Source organism: Tachyglossus aculeatus (genome assembly GCF_015852505.1).
Source record: "Tachyglossus aculeatus isolate mTacAcu1 chromosome 12 unlocalized genomic scaffold, mTacAcu1.pri SUPER_6_unloc_2, whole genome shotgun sequence".
NCBI lineage: Eukaryota > Metazoa > Chordata > Mammalia > Monotremata > Tachyglossidae > Tachyglossus > Tachyglossus aculeatus.
In genome coordinates this window covers 9,068,569-9,081,815 of record NW_024044829.1, presented here as the reverse complement: position 1 = coordinate 9,081,815, position 13,247 = coordinate 9,068,569, and the positions used below count along the sequence as shown (strand labels likewise).

Genomic DNA, 13,247 nt, shown 5'->3' with positions numbered 1-13,247 from the left:
AATCACCACAGAAAGAGCTTTACCCACCAGATTGTTAACTCCTTGAGGACAGAGGTAACTTTTATCAACTCTATCTTATGGTTCTCTCCCAAGTTTTGAGCTCAGTGTTCTTCACACAGTAAACACTCACTAAATACCAGGCCTTCCCAGACTGAGACTCCTCCTTCCTCTCCCCTTCCTCCCCCTCTCCATCCCCCCCACCTTACCTCCTTCCCTTCCCCACAGCACCTGTATATATGTATATATGTTTGTATGTATTTGTTACTCTATTTATTTATTTTACTTGTACATATTTATTCTATTTATTTTATTTTGTTAATATGTTTTGTTTTGTTCTCTGTCTCCCCCTTCTAGACTGTGAGCCCACTGTTAGGTAGGGACCGTCTCTATATTTTGCCAACTTGTACTTCCCAAGTGCTTAGTAAAGTGCTCTGCACACAGTAAGTGCTCAATAAATGCGATTGAATGAATGAAATGAATGAAATACCAGTCATCAACTGACAAACCTAACGTTCTGGTGTCTTCTTTCTGTTGATGACTTTCTTCAGAGCGTCTTTCACTTCCTGCTGTCTCAGGCTGTAGATCAGGGGTTGAACATGTGTGTGATTACTGTGTAGACTAACGGACTGACCTTTCCAACATCCTGAGAGGCACCAGACTGAGGTCGCATGTACACAAAGATGGCCCTTTCATAGAAGACAGCCACCACAGTCAGGTGAGAAACACACATCGAAAAGGCCCTGAACCTCCCTGGAATGTCTCCCGAGGACAGAAAGGAGGATGTGGGCATAGGTGAACATGATGAAGAGAAAAGGAATGAAGACTGTGATGCTGCTGAAGACAAACACTACCATGTCTGGGAAGGAAGTGTCTGTAAATGCCAGCCTCAAGACTGTCAGCACTTCACAGTGCAAATGGTTTAATATATTGGGCCCGCAGTAGGGAAAGCTCGAAGTGAGGGCATTGATCACTAGGGAGCTCAGAAAGATGCTGATCCAGGAGGTGATTCCCAGCTGGACAAACGTCACTCTGTTCATGATCGCTTTGTAATGTAACTGGTGATACATGGCCACATACTGATCGTAAGCCATGACCCCATGAAGGACGCATTCAATAATCCCGAAGGAGAGGGAGAAATACATTTGAGTGGCACATTCGGTGAATGAGATTTTCTTTATCACCCCAACCAGGTTGAAAGCGTTTGAGGGACATTGGTGGAAGTGTAACACATATCCAGGAAGGAGAGATTGGCAAGGAAGAAATACACTGGGGTTTGAAGTCGGGGCTCCAGGCAGATCACAGTAATTACAACAACGTTTCCAGACAATGTTAGCAGGTAGAAGAACAACAAAATACCGAAAAGCATAAGTTGGACCCTTGGCTGGACAGAGTCCCAGAAAAATATATATGGTAATGTATGTTACAGCTCCTACTCTATTCCAATCCTCCTCGACCTCTCAGCTGCCTTCGACATTGTGGACCACCCCCTTGTCCTCTACACGCTATCCAACCTTGGCTTCACAGACTACGTCCTCTCCTGGTTCTCCTCTTATCTCTCCGGCCATTTATTCTCAGTCTCTTTTGTGGGCTCCTCCTCCCCCTCTCATTCCCTTACTGTAGGAGTTCCTCCCTTCAAAGCCCTACTGAGAGCTCACCTCCTCCAGGAGGCCTTCCCAGACTGACCCTCCTCCGTCCTCTCCCCTTCCCCCTCCTTCCCTTCCCCTTCCCCCCTCCTTACCTCCTTCCCCTCCCCACAGCACCTGTATACATATATACATATATATATATGTATATATACATATTGATTACTCCATTTATTTATTTTACTAGTACATATTTATTCTATTTATTTTATTTTGTTAATGTGTTTTGTTTTGTTGTCTGTCTCTGCCATCTAGACTGTGAGCCCTCTGTTTGGTAGGGACCATCTCTATATTTTGCCAACTTGTACTTCTCAAACGCATAGTACAGTGCTCTGAACACAGTAAGTGCTCAATAAATACGATTGAATGAATGAATGAATCTGATGTTTCTGACGGGAGGATTTCATCCTCACAAGGCCACAAATGTTTGGTTTCTTCCAGTTTGTTCCAAACATCCGTGTAATTACCAGTGGTATCCTTCCATGAAACTTTTCTTTTCTCTTTATATTTGGGTTCCATTTATCCCCTCCAGGTTATGGAGACCCCTTTCCTGTTCTGCAGAAGATCTGAAAAATCATGAGAAGTGTCTCTATGGTAACAACAGTCACCTCATTAGGGGAAAAGGGGACGTGCTATTAAGCTGATGTGGTATATGCTACCCCCAGATTATTAGAAAGATATTCTTATATCTTATTTCTTTCCCTACTCTAGTTTAGCATTCCAATTTTACAGCTCAAGCAGAACTTCCCTGATGTACTGTTCCATTTGACCTTTTTTTTAAGAGAGAGAAGGGAAAAACCATGAATTACCTTTGTTATTTTTTATCAGCTTTCCCTTCCTGTCAACCATGGGGGTGACATTTTCTTGGCCTTTTTTTGCCAAATATAGATGAATACTTTAAGACATGAGTTCATATATCGTTGCTTGTGGCATGCTTTTTGCCTTGAGCTTTTCTAATTTTGTAAATTCATAAGCCTCCTCTTTGGTTCTCTTTAATGATCTAGCTTAATTCCCATGCTTGGTAGCTAGTTCCTTTGCCTTCCGTGTAGTGTTTAATATAGGTTCTGGGTTTGATCAACTTGATATACTGTAACCAACCCCTCCTATGATAAATTTTGTTCCTTTTCTAAAATGTCCCTTTGAAGAACAACCTGCCTTTCTTGGACTGACTTTTCTCTATCATATCCTCCCTACTAGTGTCCTATATCTGTTAAAATTTGCTTTCCTCCAAATTGTTTATTTCTTGTGGATTTTTTTTCCTTCCTAATATTTAGATTATCTTATACTTGTTTCCAGCAAAGTATCCATTCACTTTCAGTTCTCAACAAATTCTTCCTTTTCTTAAAATGGAATCAAATATGTCCTGGTTTGGTGCTCTACATTTTACTCTCGGAAAAGTGTTTCAGTGGAAACTTAAAATTTGTGTGATGACTTTTGGCCTGATGAACTGCTTTGCTGCATCCACTTCCTTCTCCTCTTTCTTTTTCCCTTCTTCCTCTACTCTCTCCTTCTTCTCCTCATTGTCCTCCTTGTCTTTCTTCTCCTTTCCTCCTCTTTTCCCTTTCCTGTTTTTCAAGGGCTTAAATCAGTCTCTCCACACTGTAAGCACTCAATAAATACTATTGATTAGTTCTCCTCCTCCTCTCCCTCCTCGTCATCATCCTTTTCTCCTTTTCCTTCCTCTTTCCTTCCTCTTTCTCCAACTCTTCCTCCTCCTCCACAACCTCTACCCACCATCCTACATACTACATCAAGCATCATTTAGGAGTCCCTATCATGTGTAGAAACCTAAACCTGTGTGTAAAAGAATGTCCGTACCCTGATAACTTAGTGAAGAAGGTATTAAAAATTGATATCGAACCTCTAAACAATCTTGGTCATCATGAGGTTGAAAAGGAAGATCAGAGAGGGCTTTATTCTGTCAAAGCAAGTTTTCCCATTCTCCAAATAACATTGAAATGATTTTCTTTCAACAAAATAACCTTTTGAGATTTAAATAAAGCTAAAAGCTTTTAGAAGCCTAGGAAAGAGGGTCCCTAACCACCTTCAGTTATTCAATTCTACTTGAAAAATTTGTATTATCTGCACCTTTATCCCCTGTGTCCAATTACAGTCATAAAGTCACAAAGGAAAGGGGCTTCTAAAAACTTGTAGCAAAGAGGATTAATTAACATTTTCTGTTTATGGTTTTGAATCAGTCATTATATTAAACTTTAGGGATAATGTTCCATGACCTATATCCAAATTAGCCAAAGACAGAAAAACATTTGTGAATGATTCATTTCTCAAGTGAGCTCTGTGGACTTTTCTTGACCTTACTGCTGAGTCACATTTTTATTGAATCAGGTTCTCTTAATACTGGAAGAAACCTCACAAAATCAATAGAATCAAACCCTCTACCTCCAAACCTTGCTTTGCACAAGACAGGCAGGGTTGGTTATCTTATTCCCAAAACAGCAATTTCATTTTCTTGCACAAAGTCTGTCCAATGCCAATACTAATCGTCACTATCAAGCAATTGTTCCCTGTCTGCAATTGAAAGACTTATTTCCTCAATTCTGAACTCAATGGGTCTTAGTGACAAAATACTTGTGAAAACGTTTCATGAATCTGGGCCCAGCTATCAACAATTCGTTACCTTCTCTTCTCCAAACTAATAGCTTGATTTTCCCTTTAAATTATCTATTTAGCATAAACCCTTTAGTCATCTTTGTAGCTCTTCTCCTGATTCTTCATATATTCCTTATTCATCTCTTAAAATGGAGAGGTCAGGATCTGGACATGGAATCTTACTGAAGACCACACTAGGGTCTATTTATTGATTCTTTCGTGTCTGCCCTTTTAAAGAATAATAATAATAATAATAATAGCAGCATTTGTAAATGCTTACTTAACCACACTGTACTAAACTCTAGGGTAAGTTCAAGATTATAGGTCAGACACAGTCCCTGTGCCACATTGGGCTCACATTCTAAATTGGATCTCCCTTCCCTCTCTTCCTGAGGCAAAGGAAAGTTAAGTGACCTGCCCAAGGTCACACAGCAAGCAGGTAGCAGAGCTAGGACTATAACCCATGTCCTCTGATTCCCAGGGGCCTGTGCTCTTTCCACTAGGCCACTGCTACTGCTAGTGTCATTGTTCTCTATGTTATTCCTCCACAAATCCATTTGTGTAGCCTGTGGCACCTGGACTGTAATCCGAGTTCTGCCACAGGTCTGCTGTGTGACCTTAGGCAAGTCACTTAAATTATCTCGGCCTTAGTTACCTCATCTATAAAATGCATGATAAAGAATATGAGCCCATGAGGGACAGGGACTGTGTCCAACTTCATTAACGTTGTATCTACCCTAGCACTTACAACAGTAAATGCTTAACAAATACCATTATCATTATTATTACCTATTACTTTGGCCATCCTTAGGAAGGTAGGTTATAATGTTGCCAGTGCTTGTCTTGTTTTAATTGATGATCATTAAATCATTACATTTAAATCAGGCAATTCATGAATGTACACATCATCCTATATATATATAGTAAGCTTCTAGTACGCAGAAAAAAATGTGGGATTATTTTCTCTAGAAATCTAAAGTAACTGCTGAAATTCTTTGCATATTTATCATCACCATCTTACCTAACCAGACTATACTACACCATACTGGGCAGCCCAAATTGTTTAGAAGGCTGCCAGAAACCAGATTTGCTGTTGTTGTATCAGTATAGACATCTTACTATTGACTTCGCTGAGCTTTTCCTCATTTATTCTGCAGCACTGATCTTATTACCTGGATGGTGTTGAACATAATCCTCTTGGAAAGGGCAATTCTTAAATGAGGTCAATTCATTTGAGGTCTAGTCTTAATTCCCAGAATATTGAGAAACTCCGCAACATTCAGGGTCTCCTAATAATAATAATACTAGCAATAATTGGGGTATTTATTTAGTCCTTTCTATATGTGAAGAGTAGTACTAAGCATTGGGATAGATACAAGATAATCAGGTCCCACAGAGGCCCCACAGTCTAAGTAGAAGGGAGAACATATATTGAATCCCCATTTTGCAAATGAGGGAACTGAGGCATAGAGAAGTGAAAGTGACTTGCCCAAGGTCACATAGCAGACAGACGGCCTGCTATGATTAGAACTAGGGTGCTCTTTCACTAACCAATGCTGTTTCTCTTTCACCTGTGAGTGTATGGGTCTCATTATCCAAGCTAATAGAAACTTCAGTCTAACCCTAGACATTCCGGTGTCATCCTAATGGGGCCCCCACTAAAATACAGAGACATTGATCTCTATTCTCTACCAATATCCGTTTTTATCACCTGCACTCCTACCTAACGACAATTTAATCCACACCCTTTTTTTTCCGTGTCACACTACAGGTTGAAGATAACATTTTTCAGGATCTTGTGGCAAGGGAAGCTTTCTACTACCCAACACAAAGAAATGTGTGCGAACTCAGCTGGGATGCAAACCTGGGCCAATTAAGCATGCTGTACCCGCACAAGTTTTCTGTTTTGGTCAGAACGTGGGAGTTCCAAATACCACAGGGAGCAGAGTGGATGAGATCACAATTTCAGGTTTATTTAAATAGTTTCCATTATCTCAGCTATGAAACCAGACTTCCTGACTCTCCAGCTGGCTAGAGGTGGTGGTTACCATTTCTCTGATTCCTAAAGACATTATTTCTCCCATTTTGGATATTGGCTGTTCTCTCCTTCCCATACAAGGCCTCTGGGTATGCAGGACAGTGTTTCCTTCTCCCCATCCAGTGAATGAGAAGCACCATCAAGTGGAACTCAATTTTTCCTCTAATTCACAAATACAGTGGAATCCCAAATAATAGTAATAATAATAATGGTATTTGTTAAACACTTACTATGTGCGAAGCACCATTCTAAGTGCTGGGGTAGATACAAGGTAATCAGGTTGTCCCAAGGGGGATCACTGTCTTAATCCCCACTTTTACAGCTAAGGTAACTGAGGCAGAGAGAAGTTAAGTGACATGCCCAAAGTCACACAGCTGACAAGTGGTGGAGCCGGGATTAGAACCCCACGATACTCTGACTCCCATGCCTCCACTTTTTCCACTAAGCCATGTTGCTTAGACTGGATATTCCTGCTGAGATTCAGGTGAGCTACTCTGGGGTGGGGGTTGGGGGAGAACCCCAGATCAGGGAGATAATCCCCGCCCACACTGGGTTTATAATATTGTATGCAGGAGCACTGTTACCTTGTAATTGAGAGTACAATATAGCTGACACACTCCCTGCCCACAAAGAGCAAAAAAATTACAGGTTAATAAGAGGCAACAAGCTCTAAGGATATGTACATTTAGGGGTTGGGGTGAATATCAGACTACTTAAATGGTTTGGACCCCAAATATATAAAGGGATGCAGTGGGGAGGGAGAATAAGGTGGCAATTAGGGAAGACTTCCTCTAAAGAAGGGATTTCTGGTATGGCTTTGAAAATGGTAGGGGGGCAGAGGGACTGTCGGCTTTGAATGGGCGATGGAATCCCATGGAGGAAGGAGGATATGAAGCAAGGGGTCAATGACATTAATTAATTAATTATTAATCATGGTATTTGTTAAGCATTTACTATGTGCCAAGCACTGTCTAAGCGCTGAGGTAGATATATGGTAATCAGATTGTCCCACATGGGATATGAGAAGACAAGATTAGATTTTAGTGCTCAGGCTCTGTGTTTTTAAGTACTCTTGAGCCTGGTGTGCCCTAATGAGGAAATTTTCTCCAGAGCTACTCTTGTCATTATATGACAATCTATGCTGTTTCTACCAGCAGGACTGTGGTTAAGGAGGAACAAAACCAAGAAGTAAGATTCCTAAGCAGACCAGTAGCTAAATCTTTGAACAATACTTTGAAAATCTACTTACCAAAAATGAGGGGGTGGGGGTCCTTAATGATTTCACACAAGCGAGGCCATGACTTTCTAGGGATCCAGTAACCAATGGTATTTACTGAGCTCTTGCTGGTGATCACTCTACTAAACTCTTGGGAGAGTACAATACAATGCAGTGCAAAGATAGATGGGGCTCTTGGTAAGTTTCCCTCCTTAAAAAATTGCCTTTCTTATTGATTTTCTGAGTGTTCTTCACTTAAATGAGCCATAGAAAGAGGCAGTTTCATATGGTTGCTCTCATTTACTTGAACCTCTTCTCGTCCTTTGCAACATGGGTTTGTTACCTTTTCTCATTCACAGCCACTCTCCAGCACAAACCATTTCTAACCCTTTCAGTGTATGGTTGTAAATTAAATAATAGAAAACTGAGAAAGTGAGAGAAGGAAATACTGATAAGGAGGGGATAACTTTAGAGAAGACCAATTAGGGATGGCCATGCACTTAAGGGGAAGAGCCATGATCTAGTGGAAATACTGCAGAACTGAACGTCAGAGTACTTGGATTCTAATCATGGTTCCACTCACTTACCACCTGTGTGACCATTGAGTAAGACACTTAATTTCTCTGTGCCTCAGTTTCCTCAACTGAAAAATTGGGGATTCAAAATCTGTTGTCTCTCCTTAGATTGGGACCACCTTTTGGGACAGGACATGTATCCAGCCTGACTCCCTTGTATCTACCCTAGCACTTCACGGCTTCAACTATCATCTCTATGCTGATGACACCCAAATCGACATCTCTGCCCCTGCTATCTCTCCTCCCTCCAGGCTCGCATCTCCTCCTGCCTCAGTACAATCTCCACCTGGATGTCTGCCCCGCCACATAAAACTCAACATGTCCAAGACTCCTTGTTTTTCCTCCCAAACCCATGCCCTCTCCCTGAATTTCCCATCAATGTTGACGACACTACCATCCTTCCCATCTCACAAGCCCGCAACCTTGGTTTCATCCTCGACTCCGCTCTCCTCGTTCACCCCTCACATCCAAGCCATCACCAAAACCTGGCCGGTCCTCACCTGCTGCTAACATCACCAAGATCTGTCCCTTTCCCTCTCCATCCAAACCTCCTACCCTGCTTGTTCAAGCCCTCAATCCCTATCCCCTCTGGATTACTGTATCAAGCCTCCTCTCTTCCGCTCATCCCATCCTCCTGTCTCTTCCCCTCTTCAATCCATACTCCAACGCCTGCTGCCTGGATTCTCTTTGGTCCAAGAAACGTTCTGGGCATGTTACTCCCCTCCTCAAAAATCCTCACAGTGGCTACCTAATACAACCTATTGCATTCAGTCAGGAAACTCCTCCACCCTCGGCCTCAAGGCTCTCCATCACCTCTCCCCGTCTTACCTCAACTCCCTTCCTCCTCCTTCTACAGCACACCCCCCCGACCCTCCCGCTCCTCTGCCGCTAATCCTCCCTCACCGTGCCTCGTTCTCGCCTTGTCCCGCCGTCGACTCCCCGGCCACACGTCAATCCCCCTGTGCCTGGAATGCGCTCCCTCCCCACATCCGCCAAGCTAGCTCTCTTCCTCCCTTCAAGGCTCTACTGAGAGTTCACCTCCTCCAAGAGGCCTTCCCAGATGGAGCCCCCTCCTTACTCTCCCCATCCTCCCCCTCTCATCCCCTCGCCTTACCTCCTTCCCCTCCCCACAGCACCTGTATATATGTATATATGTTTGTATGTATTCATTACTCTATTTATTTATTTACATATTTATTCTATTTATTTTATTTTGTTAATATGTTTTGTTTTCTTCTCTGTCTCCCCCTTCTAAACTGTGAGCCCACTGCTGGGTAAGGACCGTCTCTATATGTTGCCATCTTGTACTTCCCTAGCGCTTAGTACAGTGCTCTGCACACAGTAAGTGCTCAATAAATATGATTGAATGAATGAATGAATACTTAGACCTGTTCTTGACAAATACTATTTAAAAATTAAGGTGATAATTGAGAAAAAGAGAAAGAGGAAAGAGAAAATGCCAGGTGATTGTGAGACAGGAAGGTATGTAGTTAGTTTCTATTGTCATCTCATTGTTCAGCTGGGATACATCTACACAGAGCCCAACCAACAGCTTTCTTCCACTGGGGAGGAATATTAGGAAGGAAAGTCATTGGGCTGGGTCTGGGAGTTGAGATATTAAACAAATGATATTGGCTCTCATTATATGGTAAGCTCCCTTGAGGGCAGGGAATTATGTATTTTTACTCTTATTTTCACCCAAATGATTGGTAGAGGTATTTGGAAAAATTATATGCAAATGGATTCCTCTATTTAGTCATCAACAACTTAAGAGGTTAGTAATGAAACGCAGCATTGACCCAGGCTAAGAGTCTGGTGGTTTGGAGTCTGGACCCAATTCTACCATCTTTTTCTTGGGCAAAATTCAACTGATATAGAGGAAGGAAAAACCAACTGGAAGAAGAGAATGAAAGGCCTGCTCAAATTTTCCCTATCCCTAGGGCAGCTAGCTGCTGGATTGATCCATGTATTGAGTAATAAATATGTACAAACATATATACCATATATACAGGTGCCTGTGGGGAAGGGAAGGAGGTAAGATGGGGGGGAGGGAGAGGGGGGACGAGGGGGAGAGGAAGGTAGGGGCTCAGTTTGGGAAGGCCTCCTGGAGGAGGTGAGCTCTCAGTAGGGCCTTGAAGGGAGGAAGACAGATAGCTTGGGGGATTGGCAGAGGGAGGGCATTCCAGGCCCAGAGGATGGAAATTGAATCATCAGTTCCGACCTCCCCAAAGTCACCCCCCCACCTTCTCCAACCACCCCTGGCTCTCAAAACTCTCTGCTTTTCTCCCCATCCGTCCCAGCAGTATCCTCAGAGGAGCTCTCCTCCCTCCTCTCAAGTGCTAATCCGGCTATCTGTGCTTCTGACCCCCATTCCCTCTCACGTCTCATGAAAATCTCATGCTCCATCCCTTCTTCCCCTCCTAACTTCCACCTTCAACTGCTCACTCTCCACTGGTTCCTTCCCCTCTGCCTTCAAACATGCCCATGTTTCTCTCCAATTCCTAAAAAGCCCTCTTCATTGACCAGCACTCTCCACCTTCTAGTTATCGGCCCATCTCCCTCCTACCAATCCTTTCCGAACTCCTTGAACGAGTTGTCTACATGCGCTGCCTCGAATTCCTCAACACCAACTCTCTCCTCGACCCCCTCCAGTCTGGCTTCCGTCCCCTACATTCCACGGAAACTGCCCTCTCAAAGGTCACCAATGATCTCCTGCTTGCCAAATCCAACGGCTCATACTCTATCCTAATCCTCCTCGACCTCTCAGCTGCCTTCGACACTGTGGACCACCCCCTTCTCCTCAACACGCTATCCGACCTTGGCTTCACAGACTCTGTCCTCTCCTGGTTCTCCTCTTATCTCTCCGGTCGTTCATTCTCAGTCTCTTTTGCAGGACCCTCCTCCCCCTCCTATCCCTTACAGTGGGGGTTCCCAAGGTTCAGTGCTTGGTCCCCTTCTGTTCTCGATCTACACTCCCTTGGTGAACGCATTCGCTCCCACGGCTTCAACTATCATCTCTAAGCTGATGACACCCAGATCTACATCTCTGCCCCTGCTCTCTCCCCCTCTCTCCAGGCTAACATCTCCTCCTTCCTTCAGGACATCTCCATCTGGATGTCTGCCCACCACCTGAAACTCAACGTGTCCAAGACTGAACTCCTTGTCTTCCCTCCCAAACCCTGCCCTCTCCCTGACTTTCCCATCTCTGTTGACGGCACTCCCATCCTTCCCGTCTCACAAGCCCGCAACCTTGGTGTCATCCTCGACTCCGCTCTCTCATTCACCCCTCAATCCAAGCCGTCACCAAAACCTGCCGGTCTCAGCTCCGCAACATTGCCAAGATCTGCCCTTTCCTCTCCATCCAAACCGCTACCCTGCTCGTTCAAGCTCTCACCCTATCCCGTCTGGACTACTGCATCAGCCTTCTCTCTGATCTCCCATCCTCGTGTCTCTCCCCACTTCAATCCATACTTCATGCTGCTGCCCGGATTGTCTTTGTCCAGAAATGCACTGGGCATGTTACTCCCCTCCTCAAAAATCTCCAGTGGCTACCAATCAATCTGCGCATCAGGCAGAAACTCCTCACCCTCAGTTTCAAGGCTCTCCATCACCTCGCCCCCTCCTACCTCAACTCCCTTCTCTCCTTCTACAGCCCACCCCACACCATCTGCTCATCTGCCGCTAATCTCCTCACCGTGCCTCGTTCATGACTGTTCCACCATCGACCCCCGGCCCACATCATCCCCCGGGCCTGGAATGCCCTCCCCTGCCCATCCACCAAGCTAGCTCTCTTCCTCCCTTCAAGGCCCTACTGAGAGCTCACCTCCTCCAGGAGGCCTTCCCAGACTGAGCCCCTCCTTCTCTCTCCCTCGTCACCCTCTCCATCCCCCCATCTTACCTCCTTCCCTTCCCCACAGCACCTGTACATATGCATATATGTTTCTACATATTTATTACTCTATTTATTATTTATTTATTTTACTTGTAAATATATATTCTATTCATTTTATTTTGTTAGTATGTTTGGTTTTGTTCTCTGTCTCCCCCTTCTAGATTGTGAGCTCACTGTTGGGTAGGGACCTTCTCTATATGTTGCCAACTTGTACTTCCCAAGCACTTAGAAAAGTGCTCTGCACACAGTAAGCTCTTAATAAATATGATTGATTGATTGATTGATTGCTGGAGTGCAAAGAAAATAAATCAGTTGATAAAATTTGAGAGTTTGAAAAGATCTTGATCAATTTTCTGGTCTTGTTCCTGCTTCTAGAGTGGTGTGTAGTTTTGTGCCTATTACTTGGGTGGCTTTCGAGTTTTTACTTTAATATCTCAAGAAAGGAAGATTACACAAACAGTATATATTTTCTTCCCCCTCATCCAGGTTGGAAACTTAATTCTTCTCATTCCAGTTTGTTTATTGTGCCTCCCTTTCATCTCTGTTACTAGCAACCCCTTTCTCACAACCTCACTTCTGGCTTGGAACTCCCTTTCCCTTAGCACTTACACATACCACTAATCTCCTTATCATCAAAACACTTCCAATCTGCTTCCTTTCCACATCTTCTATGATTAATCATTTTAAATCATCTCCACAACTCCAGCAATTTCTGCTTCACCTAAGCACTTGAGATACCACTGTATTTATGTACCTATCTTTACTGTCTAAACTTTCTCATACCCTGTACTTTATTTTGGTGTCTGTTTCACCAACTGTATGTAATCTCCTTGACTCTAGGGATAGGTAGAGATTGCCTACCCTAATGCTATTCACCCAAGGGCTTAGTATAGTGCGGTGCAAAGAGTAAGCACTCAATCAATACCTATTAATCAATTGTATTCATTGAAACACTTGCAGTGTGCTGAACACTGTACTACACAACAGTAAAACAGACACACTTCTCTGTCAACAATAACACTTACTATAGACTGAGTGATTGATTTCTCCTGCTCTAAGGCCCATTTCCCCTGTTTCATTTTTATGGTTATTTTTTAAGCCCTTACTATCTACCCAGGGTAGAGGCAAGATAATGCATTCATTCATTCAATCGTATCTATTGAGTGCTTACTCTGTGCAGAGCACTGTACTAAGCTCCTTGGTAAGTACAATGTCGGCCAACATATAGAGACGTCCCTACCCAACAACAGGCCTCACAGTCTAGAAGAGGGAG

General features: G+C 43.5%; 1 pseudogene; it reads right to left on the bottom strand.

The window, feature by feature from the left end:
* Positions 1-506: 506 nt before the first annotated feature.
* LOC119921346 lies at positions 507-1,366 on the bottom strand (annotated as a pseudogene).
* Between the last annotated feature and the right edge of the window lie 11,881 nt (positions 1,367-13,247).